This window comes from Hipposideros armiger, unplaced genomic scaffold, assembly GCF_001890085.2.
Source record: "Hipposideros armiger isolate ML-2016 unplaced genomic scaffold, ASM189008v1 scaffold_207, whole genome shotgun sequence".
NCBI classification, from domain to species: domain Eukaryota; kingdom Metazoa; phylum Chordata; class Mammalia; order Chiroptera; family Hipposideridae; genus Hipposideros; species Hipposideros armiger.
In genome coordinates, this window is record NW_017731557.1 from 1,520,546 (window position 1) to 1,535,201 (window position 14,656).

The following is a 14,656-nucleotide window of genomic DNA, read 5'->3' on the forward strand; positions in this document are numbered from 1 at the left end:
CAAAGCCATCTTCCCATTTCATCTTTTTCATGGCTGTATGATGTATGCAGCATTGAATTCATGAATTGTGATTATTTTGATCCATCTCCCCTTATTTTTAGGTTATTTCCCTTCTTTATTGTTATTACAAGTGTCACATAGAATTCTCTTACATGTATCTTTGTGCGCTTATTGACTATTTTAATAGGATAAAGCCCTGAAATGCAATGCATGATTTCCAATCCTACGTAGCCAGCTTTTGAGCTGGATATTACCATTGCCCTTTTACAATTGAGGGTTTTATACTTAAAGGGTTAAGTGATTACTCAGCTAGCAAGTGGATGATTGGGGAATGAGAATCCCGATTTCCTCGTTCTCCAATGTGCCAGCATCCTCACCAGTCACTAGACTGGCTCTCCAATCAGTTTGGAAAATGGTTAAAAAAGAAAAAGGTTATTAATTTTGGAATTCTCGGGAGGATTACTGGGGATTTTCAACTAATCGTAGGCCTATGGAGTTGGAATGCAGGGGACATATTTCATACAATTTATGTTTTCACCTGGCCCTCAGCTGAGGACATTTAATGTGAGAGCTGTGGGGCTATTTTTAGCAGGTTACTTTTAAGCACCCTTGGGAGGTTGTGAAAACGCCTATCACAGGCAGCGAGGCATTGCCTTCCCACTTTTTTGTTCCGAAGGAAAGGACACAGACCATCTGGGGCAGTAAGTTGGGTCCAAAATCGGACTCATGTTTATTTTACTTAATACATGTGCTCTTGAATAATATGAGTTGAATTTTGGTTGGTTGATTGCCATTTTTAATGCACCCAGGGGTGCAAACGTTTCTTGTAATCCTTCAGTGAGTGGCTTTCTAAAACAAAGAATGCTTTGGTAATCTGAACAAATTTTCCTTAATTTATGTTGAACATAACTTATTTTTTCTTCTCTGAAGGCAGAGAACCCTCTGCTCAGTCGTTTGTGTCTTACACTGTGTTGGCTAGCATAGCCATATGTTAACAGTAATGTAGAATATATATGTTGTTAAAAAATATAGTCCAGCCTCTCACTTCAAAGTTCCAAACCAAATGACATAGTGAAAACATATAATTTAGAAACAGTTGTTTTAGATAAATACCCCATGCCAGGAGGAGTGCAGCTGTGGACACTGGGTGCTCCCTATCCCCATGTTTGGATTGTGGGCCCCAGTCCTGCCTCTCAGAGATGATATGTACATGAGCTGGCTCTTTGGTTACTAAGGCCACAGTCCAGAAAACAAGATAGAAACAAGTGAGGGTGCGAACGACCCTTTTTCACAAGAGCACCATTGCATGCTTTCAAAGTACAATAAAATATCTTTAGTCCAACATTACCATTTTTGTTCTTTATAACCCATCAGTTCACATATGCTCACCAATTTTTAAAAGTCAATCAGCGATTGACTCTACAACTGAATGGCCTTTAGAGTTGACAGAATTGGTGATATGTGCAGAAAATAAGGACTAACTAAGGGGAAATAGATTCCAAATTTAACAAATTTTAGATAATTTGGCTTAAGGAGCTTTGGGTTTTTTTGTTTTTGTTTTTTTAAATATTCTTCTACATGAAAAGCAAGCAAACATTTTCACCAAAAACAATTTGTTAATCTGTCTGGTGGGATAGGATTCTGAAATGAATTTTTAGCGCCTCTCATATTATAATCTTGATCCTCTAAGTTGACATTTATCAGTCTTTTAAAGGCTGTGACCCTTGCATCGCTTTTAATTTAGTTTTGGGACAATAACTGAGAATGCATAGTGAAATGAATGACTTTGCCATCCCAATAATGCCAGTTTTAGAGATCTATATTATGGAAATACAAGCACCAGAAACTAAAAATATACATGTAAGGCTGTTTAGTGCAATGTTGTTTATAGAGACAAAACACTGGGAGTGTCTTGTGTGTTCATCAATAGTGTGAATAAACTGTGACATAACTACACCGTGGAGGGAGGGGTTACACGACTATTAAAAAGAACAAATTAAATCTATATTATCGACCTTGGAGCCAATATGCTTGACTGTGATACATTGCTAAGGGAAACAAATCTAATTACAGATTAATTTTCTAATGGGAAAATAGAACTCCTTCCTTACACATATGTATATATGAGACATTTCTCACAGGTGCGTGTTATCTTAGCAAGATGGGAATGACGGGACAGAGGGGTTACAAAATATTTCTTTATGTATATCTCTGCATGGTTTAACTTGCTATCATGAGCATTATTCCTTTTTAATGTTCAATACCTTATAAAGTAAAACACACACACAGGAGTCCTGCTTTTCTTATTTTGTAATAGGACACAAGACTATTCTTCAATGTGATCATGTAGCTATTCTGGCCAGCAGAATATACATATAAAAATAATTCATAGGCACTCAAAGACCTACCAAAGCCTCACCATTTAGGCTGGTATTTTTCAGCTCTTTTAGCCCGTATTCCCTGCACTGATTTCTTACTACCATATGTGTTTATCTCCAGCAACCTCGAAGTTTGTTGGCTTCTGACTTCCTGTGGTCACATGAAGGGAGCAGCACCCACCTTTCAGTTCTGACTCCTCTCCACTTGCCCCTCCGTTTGAGAGTTTTCGCACAGCTTACATTGATTGACTGCCTGTCACTAATAACAATGACAGTCACAAAGATGAGCCCTGAGAATAAACCCTCCCCTGTGTAATTAAAAGCTGAAGGAAAGCTGGAAATTTCCCTACCATTTATTTTTATGTGCTTCTAAAAAAGAGTTCTCATTGTTTACCATCCTCTGATCTACAAATAAGAAAATCCTGTTGCACGAATATTAGATCCTCATTCCTTGGGCGGGTTCCCACTCTGCTTGTCTGTTGCCCCTGTGTTCCCAGGAAGTCATAACAAGGAAGACCTTATCTAAAAGCTTTCTACACACAAAGAGTATAAGTAATCGCAAGACTGCAGCCAAAGGTTGCGTAAATACAGTGTGGGTAAATCATGGCGGCATTTAATGCAGTATGTGATAAAGGCAGTGATGCCTTAAGAAAGCATATGGAAATGAGGTCAGAAGCTCAGGCCTCACAGATTTATAATCTAGAGGTGGTCAAGGTTGGATTAAAGCTTGAGCAAGTAGTCTGGCACTAAGGACTAGAAACCAGGGCTTGTAGTCAGCTAGCTGGGTTTGGATACTATGGTAGTTAAAGTAAAGAACAGAAGCGTTTAGGTAGAACATTTAGAATTAAGCACAATTTTGAGCAGATGGATTTGGTATCAAAATAATATGGCTATTTTCTAATTAAAACCATGATGTAAATATGCATTTATTCAGAAAGTGTACACTGGGCATCACCTTTCAGCCAAGGCCAGTGGTCTGTGGTGTGAACCCAGGACAGCTTAGCAAATTCAGAAGGAGAGCCGGAGTGAAGCAGCAGTGGGAGGATGGGGAAAAGTGAGGCAGAGGGGCCCAAAGTTTGCCTCCGGGAGTGAGAGGATGTGGGGTCTCTAACTGCACTTTTCCTAGGATTCCTACAAAGACCTAACTGATCCTTACCTCATACATTGAGCTATCACACATGTTGAGAAAAAAAATTGAATATTTTCTTTGCCTCATTTACCCCTGAATCAGCTTTGTATTTTCAGCTTTGAAATAGCAATGATGCTGAAACTTAAATAGAATGGAAATCAGAAATCGGAAAACTACCCTTCTATTATTTTGTGTGCACCCAATCAGCCTCAGAAAAATGCACAGAGGCATCCTCAGGGGTTTTATTTTATTTTTATTTATTTATTCTTTTATAACTAAGCAACTCTTGTCAAGAACTAAAAGAATTCTGGAAACAGTAGTGGCATTTTAGATTCAGATTAACTTGACCACTAGTCTGCAGTTTAAAAGGGCGGGATTCTCACAGATTAATGAAAGTTGCTGCTGTCCAGTCAGGGTTTTGAAATAAAACTATTAGGGGACAAAGTCATTATGTAAGTATAAGTTGTTTTATACCATGAATGCTAAATTTTCCTTCTCATGTGTTACCAAATGAAACTTCTGCTAGAAATCTAGCCTAATCTAAGAAGCTGATTAGGTGGAGGGGAAAATGCTGCCATAAAAGTAAATTTAAATGAATTAGATTAAGTAAATGCAACTATACTAATATGTACTGTGTTTTTAAAAAGTAAATTTTCAAAACGGAAGAAAGAAAGAGAGGAGCTAAAATGCAGGGAAAAGAAAGAGACTGAAAACAGAAGTCTATTTTTTAATCAGGACTAATTTGTCCAAAAATTTGGAGGTTTCTCCAGGGATGCTGAAGAAAGGAGGGTGGTGCAGATGCGAGGCTGTGGAGGCACCTTCTGCAGAGGCCTCCTCTGGTAGAGGTTACCCTCCTTATTAAGTCCCCTTTTTATCTTTATACAGCCCGTCTCCAATTTATGAATGGTTTGTGTTCCGAAGGTTCACTTGTAAATCAGTTATTTGGAACTCAGCATTTTTTTCATCCATAGAAGGCATTATCCACAGAAAAATGTTCTAAATGCCACTTAGTCTTCCAGGCTGCACCACACCCACCTAACAGGTATCACTGTCTGAAATAGCACACGTTTGCAATGGATAATAATAGTAGGAAACTATTGTTGTGATACCAACCGTGAGGCCCCAAAGTGAATTACAATAGACGTGGCTGTTGTGTTTGAGAGTAAGCAGGCCCAACTGGGAAAAGACAAGCGAGGCTATGAACACTTCTATGACGACTATTAATAAATCATTTTAGGGAGTAAATGTGCAGGGTTTGGAGTCAGACAGACCTCGGCTCACATCCAATATTTCCCTCTCTTTCTCTGGTGCTTCCTAGTTGTGGGCAGGCTAGCTAAGCTCGCTAAAGGCCATCTGGAGGTAATCATAGCGTCCCCTTTGAGCACCACTGTGAGAATTAAATGAGCATTGTGCAGATTTTAGCTTGTTATATATTATGAATAATATATTAATATAATATTGGGTTGTTGGGAAAGTCATGATGCATTTTTGCATTGCAAAGCACTGAAAAATACATCCTGACTTTCCCGATGACCCAATACATTATAATATTAATAGGTACTAATTGTTATGATATATAATAATTATTATTCCTATATGTGGCTTTCTACCTGTTCCACTTTTCTCCCAGAGATATTATAAACTGTGAGAGCAGAGATTTTTGTCATGCACTTTGGTGAACCCTTAAAGCACATCAAACACAAACCCTGTATTTTTTCATTTATTGACAATGATTTGCTTTGTTTAGGGGATGAGAGATTAAAAACTCTGTCTGATTCTTTCACAATTATTTTCTTTCTGTTTAGTACAGGCATGTTGCTAGCACAGCTCTTACGGTCACTGATTGTGACTGGGTATTTACTTTGATTCTCACATGGCTCAAGTGGATGGATGGAAAGGGAAAGAACAGGACGAGGAGAGAAAGTTCTCTCTGATACTTACACAAATGTTGGAAGAAAAAAGAGAAGGCGAGAAGGAATCCAAAAAGTGTATGTGTCTGAGAAAGAGATGACCAGGTAGAATTTACTGAAGTCGAGAAATGAGAGCGTATGGATGGACCTAGAGAACATCATGCTAAGTGAAATAAGTCAGTCGGAGAAAGACAAATACCATATGATCTCACTTATATGTGGAATCTAAAGAACTGAATAAATGAGAAATGTAAACAGAAATAGTCTCAGAGACACAGGAAAAACTGATGGTTGCTAGTTGGGAGTGGGGTGGAGATGAGGGAGAAGGGGAAGGGGTTAGACAGCACATATTAGTAACTACAATATTGCCCCAGGGATATGAAAGACAGTTCAGTTCGGGGAATATAATTAATAATGTTGTAAATATTTTGTAGGGTGTCATATGGACACATGTCTTATTAGGGAGACCTCTTCATGGATGGTGTGAGACCTCTTCATGGATGGTGTAGATGCCTGACCACTGCGCTATACATCTAAAGCCAAAGCATATTGTATGTCAACTATACTTTAATATATATACATATATATATATAGTCACAGGATGGGGAGAACAGCATAGGGAATAGAGTTAATGTAATTGTAATAGATATATACAATGTCAGAGGGGCAGTAGATTGGGGAAGGGGGTTATCACTTTGTGAGGGGTGAAATGTCTATTACACTGCTTTGTACACCTGAAACTAATAAACTAATAATAATAAAAAAGAATACTTGGAAGATGGGGAAAAAAAAAAAGAAATCAGAGAATATTTCCCTGAAAGGTGGGGGTGGAAATGTGATATGGTGTTAGTACCTCAAATTGGCCAGCAGGGGGTGTGTCACCAAATTGGTGTCGCCTGTTTGGAGTTTGGCACAAGGCGGATGGATGGATGGGCAACTTCAGGAGGAGCAGCTGGCATGGGATGGATGGGCTATCTGGCCAGGTGTGCATAGGATGGATAGGTACCATTTGGGAATGTCTACATAAGGGAATGCCTCAGATAGGCACAAAGGCCCATAGGATGCCTCTGAGAAACTGAATCCAAGGTGCTCCAGCAAGACCAGGCGTCCTTCCTCTTCCCGCATCCTTTGAACCTGGTGGTCCCACCACTCTTGATGACTTGCTATCAAATACTGGGTCCAGGACCAGAAAGTTAGAGAATTGAGACTTAGTCTGGAGAAGGTGTCTCCCTTTGTTAATGGATGGTCAGGCTTTTCTGCTCTGGGTCCTTTTTTTCTTGATCATGTTTCTTGTCAAAGGCTTTCTCCTCTTTGTGGAGGTGATTGAAGTACTTCAGTGTGATTGCGGGTCTAGCATCTCTTTTCTTATATTAAAAAGATCTCAATTAAGAATGAGCAACTGATACACATGTATCATAGAAACAGTAGAAAAAAACTGATAATCACAAAGAGGGGGGGAAAACCTGTATGTGACCCCAACTGCCAAAGATAACCAATGTTAAAAATTTGATATGTAATGTTTCAGACTTTTACATATATTAATATTTTCTTAGAAAAATAAGATCACACTAAGGAAACTTGTATTTTTATCTTAACCTATGGTGAATATTATTGCATTTTAATATAGTTCAATAATATTATTTTATAATGATTGCAAAGTGCTATTACCTTTTATGAATGTGTTATAATTTACTCAACTACTTTTGGCACATAGATTGTTTCTAACTTTTCACTGGTATAAACAATGCCATGAGAAACATCCTTATACATGTGAAAATCCATATGATTTTGTTGGGATATATTTTTAGAACAGAAACTGCTGAATCCAGATTATATATATTTTTAAAAGCTTTTGCTACATATTACAAAATTGTATTACATAATTGTAACATTACATATTACAAAATTGTACCAATTTGTACTCTTGCCAGAAGAGTATGAAAGTGCCATTTTCCAAACCTCCTGCCACTATTGGGAATTACCAATTTTCATCTTTGTCAAGTTTAAAGATAATAAATGGTATCCTATCGTTTAATCTGTACCTTTTTTAGGTCACTAAATTATTTTTTATATATGTATACTGGTCATTTATATTTCTTCTAATATCCTTTGCCCAGTTGTTAATTATAAATGCTATTTATATGGTAAGGTTATTCATCCTTTATCATATAGGTTTTACTTTTTAATCTCATTTTGCCATTTGTGACTTAATTTTGGCTATGATGGGGTTATTTTTGACATACATAAATTTTACGTTTTATTCATTTAAATATTTAAAATTTTTCTTTTTTATGGTCTCTGCTTTTGTGATCATAATTAAAATAATTTCATGATAAAAGTATTTAATCATGATTAAAAATTTTAAGATTATAAAAACGATCACATGATTTTCTTCAAGTTGGCTTGTGGTTTTATTTTCACATTTAACTCTTTAGTCCACTCGAGATTTATTTTGTGTATGGTCTGAGATCATAATTACATCTTTATTTTTTATAATAATTAACTATTCAACCAGTTATTGAATCATCCATTTCCCCCCAATGGGTTTAAATACCATATTTAACAAAGAAACATTTTAATATAACACTTGTATTTATATTTATGGGCTTTCTGTTCTGTTCCATTGTTCTGCCTCTTTTGGCCCAGTATCAAACTTTTAATTCTTGATGTTTTTAGTCTATTTAATACCTACTACCCGCCATGTTGTTTTCTAAAATTTTCTTTACCATTCTCATTTTTTTATTCTTTCAAATACACTTCAGGATTTATTTTTTAGCCTGTTTAAAAAAATCTCTTTGGGATTTCAACCAAAATTTAATTATACTTATAAGTTAAATAGGGAAGAACTGACATCTTTACAATGTTGAGTCTTCCACTCCTTGAAAATTATATAACTCTCTATTTATTGAAATATTTTCTAAGAATTTTATATATTTTGAAAATATGTTATTCACTTTTTTAGTTATTCCTAGAAATTTTATTATTGTTTTTGCCACTATGAATGAGATTTCTTTCATTATGTTTTAAAACAGTTTTTGGCTGTTATATGGAAAATTTTATTAATTTTTTGTGTTTATTTTGTAACTGTTCACCTCACTGACATTTGCAATTATTTGAAACATTTAAAAAAGTTGATTCTATTGAGTAAACAATTATAACATGCAAGCTGAATAATTTTGTCTCCCATTTTCTCATAATTCTTCTTTAGTTTCTTTTTCTTGCCTGGTTTCAATGGCTCAAATGCCCTGAACAGTGCTAAATGGTGGTAGTGACAACGAGCATCCTCTCTTGTTTTTTATTTTAATATTAGTACTTCTTTAATATTGCATTATTAGGTATGCTGCTTGTGTTTGGCTTACACAGATAACTTTAGCATGCTAAGAAAAATTCTCCTAACTCCATTTTATTAATTTAAAAAATTAATATTAAATGTTATCAAAAGGCTTTTCAAGATTACCTATCGTGCTAATCCAAAATCTTTTCTCAAGTGACTGATTCATGTCGTTATGCTAATGCACTCTTTAATATTGATATATTTTTAGATCTCCAGGGTGTGAGGTTAGTCTGTGGTTTCCTTTATTATGCTTTATTAGTTTATTTGTTTTAAATCAGAGGTATTATGTTAGCTTTCTGTTACTTTGGCCCACTTGAACATTTTATATAGCCTGGAAATTATCTGTGGCTAGAAGCTTCTAGAGAAGTTGATTGTGCAAGTAATTTGGACTAAAAGCTTTTCTTGGAAACAATTTCTCAATAACTTGTACATTTTTTCATGATTATTGATCTGTTGTTTTTCAACTACTTCTTGGGCCAGTTTGCCTGTTATTAACTCTTTTGGCTCTGCCCACAATATTTGATATGTCGTGTTCTCATTATTGAAAACTTCTCAGTATTCTGTAATTACCTTTTTGATTTCTTCTCCTTCTCAGCATTCTGTAATTACCTTTTTTTTTTTTTTAATATTTTTATTGGGGAATTGGGGGGATGGGAACAGTGCTGGGGAACCAGGGGAAGGGGAACAGACAAGTTGCTGTCATTTTGTTCTTCAGTCTAGTTGTGGAGGACGCCACTTCACTGGCCCAAGCCGACACCATCACCGCACCCCTCCCAGGCGAGGCATTTCAGCCGCAGGCCTCTGGATGGCTGCTCACGCTGGCTGCTGGCCACACATGGTAGCCCATGGCAGCCCGCTGCCACAGGGGCTGCAGCCTACGCCGTCGCCAGCGACTCATGGTAGCCCAGCTCCAGGTTGAGCTGTTGTTCAGCATCTTAGCTGTAGAGGGCAGTGTCACTGGCCCTCATATGTGGGATCTGAACTGGGGCCCTCTGGCATCCCAAGCCAGTTCTTAACCAACGTGCCACTCGGCCGGCCCTGTAATTACCTTTTTGATTTCTTCTCCAATGAGTTTTTTAAAAGAAGAGTTATAAAAATATTCCAAAAGCTTGGCTTTCCTTTGACTTACACTTTCATGATTATTTTATAGTTTTATTACAGTGCAGTCAGAGAATGTGGCCAAAATAATTTCTTTGGGGGGATTAGTTAAAAAATTTTGGTGGCCTAAAAAAAAATCAAATTTTGTAAACTTGTATCTTTTCTTGAAGGGCTAGACAGGAGATCCTGCTCTTTAGTCATTCATTTCTTCATTCAGCAGTTTTTCAGCTATGTGTTTCCTACATGTCGGGGATTGTATTAGGCACTGCAGGATATAAAATGAGTAAGTCATAAGCTTTCTCTAAGACTGTCAAAGTTTAGATGGAACGTAGACACATGAAGACCTAATTGTAGTATAGAGTGAGAAATAAAACAGCAGTGGAATATATAAAAGAGGGATTCCAGCCCTGTCATAAGTTCTAGAAATACAAAGGTGCCTAAGATACCACCATGGCCCCTGAGAGGCTTTCAATACAAAAGTGTAAAAAAATAAAATAAGTTAATTAAAGGCAAAGACAAGCTTTTGGAGGCAAGGTGACTAATTAGGAAACCACTAGAGTCATTCGGTAATAAATTAAGGCATATGAGAGAAGTTAGAGAATAGAAAAAAAAAAAAAGAGGGGATTTTTACACATAAGGAGTAGAAAGGAGCAGAAAGAAGAAAAGTCCACATAGGCGGCTGAAGCAGGTAGGAGTAAAATTTTAAGAAGCTACGAGAGAATATTTTAAGGAGTGCTTGGTCATTTGGGTCAAATGCAGCTGAGAGATCGTGAAAGAGAAAAGCCAAAACAGTGTCCAATAGTCTTGGTCTTTGGTGACTCGCGGAAAGCATTTTCAGTGAAGAGGGAAGAAGCAGCCAGACTGCAAGGAGGTTGAGGCTTAAATGGGATGTGAGATGATGGAGACAAAAAGTGTTTCTCCTGAAACTTAGTTGTGAAGAGAATGAGTGGGTTAGGGCAGTAATTAAAGGAGTAAAGGATCAAAAAAATGTTAAAACAGCGTACGCGTGCTTAGATAACAAGGAGGGTGAGCAGACAGCGGGAGGAGAGAAGGCGTTGCTGGAGAAAGAGCTTGAGCAGGTGGAAGCCGCAGGTGAGACACAAAGCCCAGGGGATGGATGGCCTCTGACAAGGGGGAGGGCACCTCTCTTTGAGTTGGAGGAAATGACTGGAACCTGTAGGCAGTATGGGCAGGGAAGTGGCGTCTCCACATTTCTTTGCAAGGCTGGAAGGTTCATTGTGGAACCTTCCGTTACACTCCTGGGACCTGCTGGGAGGGTCCAGGGCCTTGGTCTGCACTGACATTTGCCTCACGGTATGATAAGGGATCCATCCTTCCTATCTTTCAATAGAACAAGAGAAGAATCTCTGCGCCTACTTTTCCCGAGGCTGTTTTTCTCTATGGGTCATTGAAGGGTTTCCAAAAGTGTCTCTTTGGCTGTGTGGTATGCAATGGATTGTCAAAATAATTAACACTCAGTTGCAAATAAAGTGATTGATGGATGCCGTAAGGTCACAAAAGTTTGTGACTATAAATAAAAAGTATAAATAAATCAACATATGTATTTCAGATCTTCAGTAGGCTCTTTTTCTGTTTCTGAATAATTATGGTCACATCAGCACCGAAGGAGAAATGTTTATGAAGGTGACATGCATTTTAATTTTAGCACATTGAATTTCAATATCTGTTTTTCCAATTTTAATTTTGAACTCTTAAAAAGGGATATGTTTTGAAGCTTGCAATTTTTTTTTTCAATTTGCACACTGGGCTCTCGCACATATTGATAACAAATTAGTCTCCTGAACGAATCGCCAGCCTGAGGTCTTTTGGTCTTTTTCTGTTATTTTGGAAGAACACTCTATCCTCTGTATAGAAGAAAACTTCTGCCTTGATTACCACTGCAAATAATTATGAGACAAAACCCAGATATGAAACATTGCCCACACAGGCTCCTTTATTGAGTAGGATCTCACTTATTAAAAATCAAGGTTGACAGTTTAACAGGCTCATTATGGTTCAGAAATCCCCTGGGGCATTTTAACCTTTTTAAATCTTTTCAGATGTTCACATTGCCAGCTGAGCTGACTCTGTCATATCTCACTCTACCTTTCTCCGGCCCTGATCTTGAGAAGTGACCCTCTTACTGTACCAAGAAGGCAGATACTACACAAGGTCAGATACTATCCAAAGTCAGGTAGCTCAAGGTCTTTCCTTGGAGACAGGGATGAAACGGAAGGGATGGGAAAATCAGCTTAGGTGAGAAGTATACTTAGGTGAGAAGCATGAATCCAGCAAAACATCCAGGGTGGCTTGCCACCTTTGTGAGCCACACAAGAAGCAGCAGTGTGGTCCAATTTCCAAACACACCAAAGGGGGCAGAAGCACACCTGTAAAGTGCTTTGTAAATTTCATGATAATATTTTATTTCCCCTTTCATGCCTCAGGTGGCAATCTCAACTGCCCTGCGGTGCCCCCAAATGTTGGCACCCTCCAACAGATAAAACTATGTGGAAGTTTGGCCTGAAATCACTTCCATTAGCTCTTTCCATAAAACTGCATTTGATGATCTTCATGACCCCCCCGCCACCACCACCACATTTGCCCCTCCACATCGCTTGGCACAGCAGCCCTGGCTGTGTTGAAATTAAACCAAAGCACTCTTCGGTTGTTAGTCTGTTTTCCTCAGCACAGTCCATTCAGCCTTGTGGCTCTCCCAACAAACAGGGATGCTGAGAAAACGAAACCAAGACAGAAGCGGCAGATTGATATTTTCCAGGGGCGCCTGGAAGGTAGAGCGGTTTCCACCTGCTGGGCCAGTCTGTGGTTCCTTCTTGTTGCTGTCCCAGGGCCCCCGTGTAAACCTGAGTGAGATGAGAGAGCACGGGACTGCCAGGCTCCTCACCCCACCCCGTATTCCCCCTCTCCCTCCCACGAACACATCAACTTTCCGCTTGCAGTGACCTGCCCTCCAGTGTGACTTATCAGCTGTTCAGAGCTGGTCGCTTAAAGAAAACACGTTGTGGAATACCCTGCTCTGTATGAAAATGAAATGGCTGAGCCAGCTCGGGGTTAAGAGAAGGTTTGCGAATGAGGAGAATAATGATCTTCAGTTTCTGACCTCCTGGCAGGCGGCAGTATTTATCAGGAGGCACATGTGACTGGTTAAGACACAGAGCCCCAGCTTGAAGGAAACAGCTGCTTGCAGTGAGCTCCGGCACTTGGCAGCTGGACAGGCAGGGTGCTGGTGTGAGGCATACTGGACAGAGCTGCCTCAGTAAGTAACTGGAGAGCTGTGTATGTGCGTGTGTGTTGTGGGGAGGGGAGGGGTGGAAAGGGGGGGCAAGGCACTGACAGTTTTTAATTTTGATTTTTGTTTCCCTCTGGCATTAAAGGAGTTACCTGTTATTAATAGCCATTTTCACTTTTATTGATTTTTTTTTTTTTAGAACCTGTTATTCTCAGCAGTGTTGTTTTCTAATTTTAAGGACGAATGAGGCCTATTGCTTGACTCCTATCTAGAAAATAGCTAGTCTATTTCCCAGTGTTTGGGATTTTTATGATCTGTGGTGTTTAGATTCAAAGTCAAGATTCAGGTGATGAGAGAACCTATTAAAGTGAGTTCATGACTAGATTTAATTTTAATCAGTTTTACCATTGAAAACTTGAAAAATTTGTGTTTCGAGAAATAACTTGTGAATTTATTGTATGCCTGACTTGACCATTGCTAGTCAATTTTGAAGACTATCTGATTTAACGAGGTATAACAATCTGCAATACAGAAAACTAACAAAATAATATTTAGATTTAGATTTTAGGCATGCTTTCTCATCCATTGGAAGATACATTTTATAGATCTTTTTTTCAACAGGTTAATTCACCTTCCTCACTTGAGAGCTGAAATTTTTAGTTGTCCTGGTCTTCCTTATTTTAGATAAGGGAAAGTTCGTGTTTTTGTGATGCTCTAAGTCTTGCTACCTTGTTTATGGGCTGGGTTATAAAAGTGTTGCCTGAAGCTGATGATCAGAGCTGGCGGTGTCTGGTGTCCAAATCAGTGAGAAGACCTGTTCCTTTTCTGGTCCACCGGGGAACAGTGGAACTTGCTTTGGGGAAAGCAGCAAAGCAGGCACCATCCTGGGGCAGAACTGTTGTTTGGGGACTTTTGTCCTTCTGTGAAAGTCACAGACAGAATGTTTAAGATGAAAGGAAAGGGAAAAAGGAGAGGGGAGAACCCTGACTCGATGATGTAAACCTCAGGCTTTGGAATCAGAGCACTGTGGGGAGATAACCCAACAAGTTCCTTTTTCTGGATTGCTTAGACACAAAGGATGGGGGTGGGTGGGTGAGGGGGTTGCAGAAAGTGCTTGCTTTGACTTGGATTCTTAGCAAACAGTTATTTGGCGTTTGACAAGCCCAGGGTGTCCTGAAGTGTTTCCCCAGCTGAATAATGGCTTGTCATATATGCTCAGGTTGTACAGTGTTCTTGCAGTTCCTGCCTCCTGCCTGGAAGAAGCACTGCTCTTCCTCGGCAACCACCACCCCTTGTTGTATGTGGAAATGGATTGAAAATGACCCAGAGTGTGCTGGCTCTGCCGCAGTTTGATCTTGAGTCCCTCATCAGCCAAAAATCTGGGATGGAAGGAGTTTCAGATGCTCTGCCATCCCACCACCTCATTTCCTTAAAATGTAGAATTCACAAAACCTAGAGTGTTCAATGAGAAAAAAAAAACATATTTCCAATGCCTCTATTCCTCTTTATGCCATTTGTGTGAGATCCCTGGGTCAGCCTATGGCCACATGGCCCAGTGAC

At 38.8% G+C, this 14,656-nt stretch overlaps 1 protein-coding gene across 9 annotated transcripts in view; it reads left to right on the top strand.

Annotated features, from left to right (window-relative positions):
• Nucleotides 1-14,656, top strand: part of RASGRP3 (RAS guanyl releasing protein 3) — an 88,757-nt gene that overhangs the window by 12,112 nt on the left and 61,989 nt on the right. For 3 of the 9 annotated variants that reach the window (XM_019653824.1, XM_019653820.1, XM_019653827.1), the window contains exon 1: nucleotides 12,722-13,123. The exons of 3 other annotated variants lie outside the window; for them this stretch is intronic. The gene's annotated coding sequence lies outside the window, so the exon portion shown is untranslated. Of the gene's footprint in view, nucleotides 1-622; nucleotides 702-12,719; nucleotides 13,124-14,656 lie in introns of those variants that run through there. 3 more of the 9 variants (XM_019653823.1, XM_019653829.1, XM_019653828.1) reach the window with 3 other exon arrangements.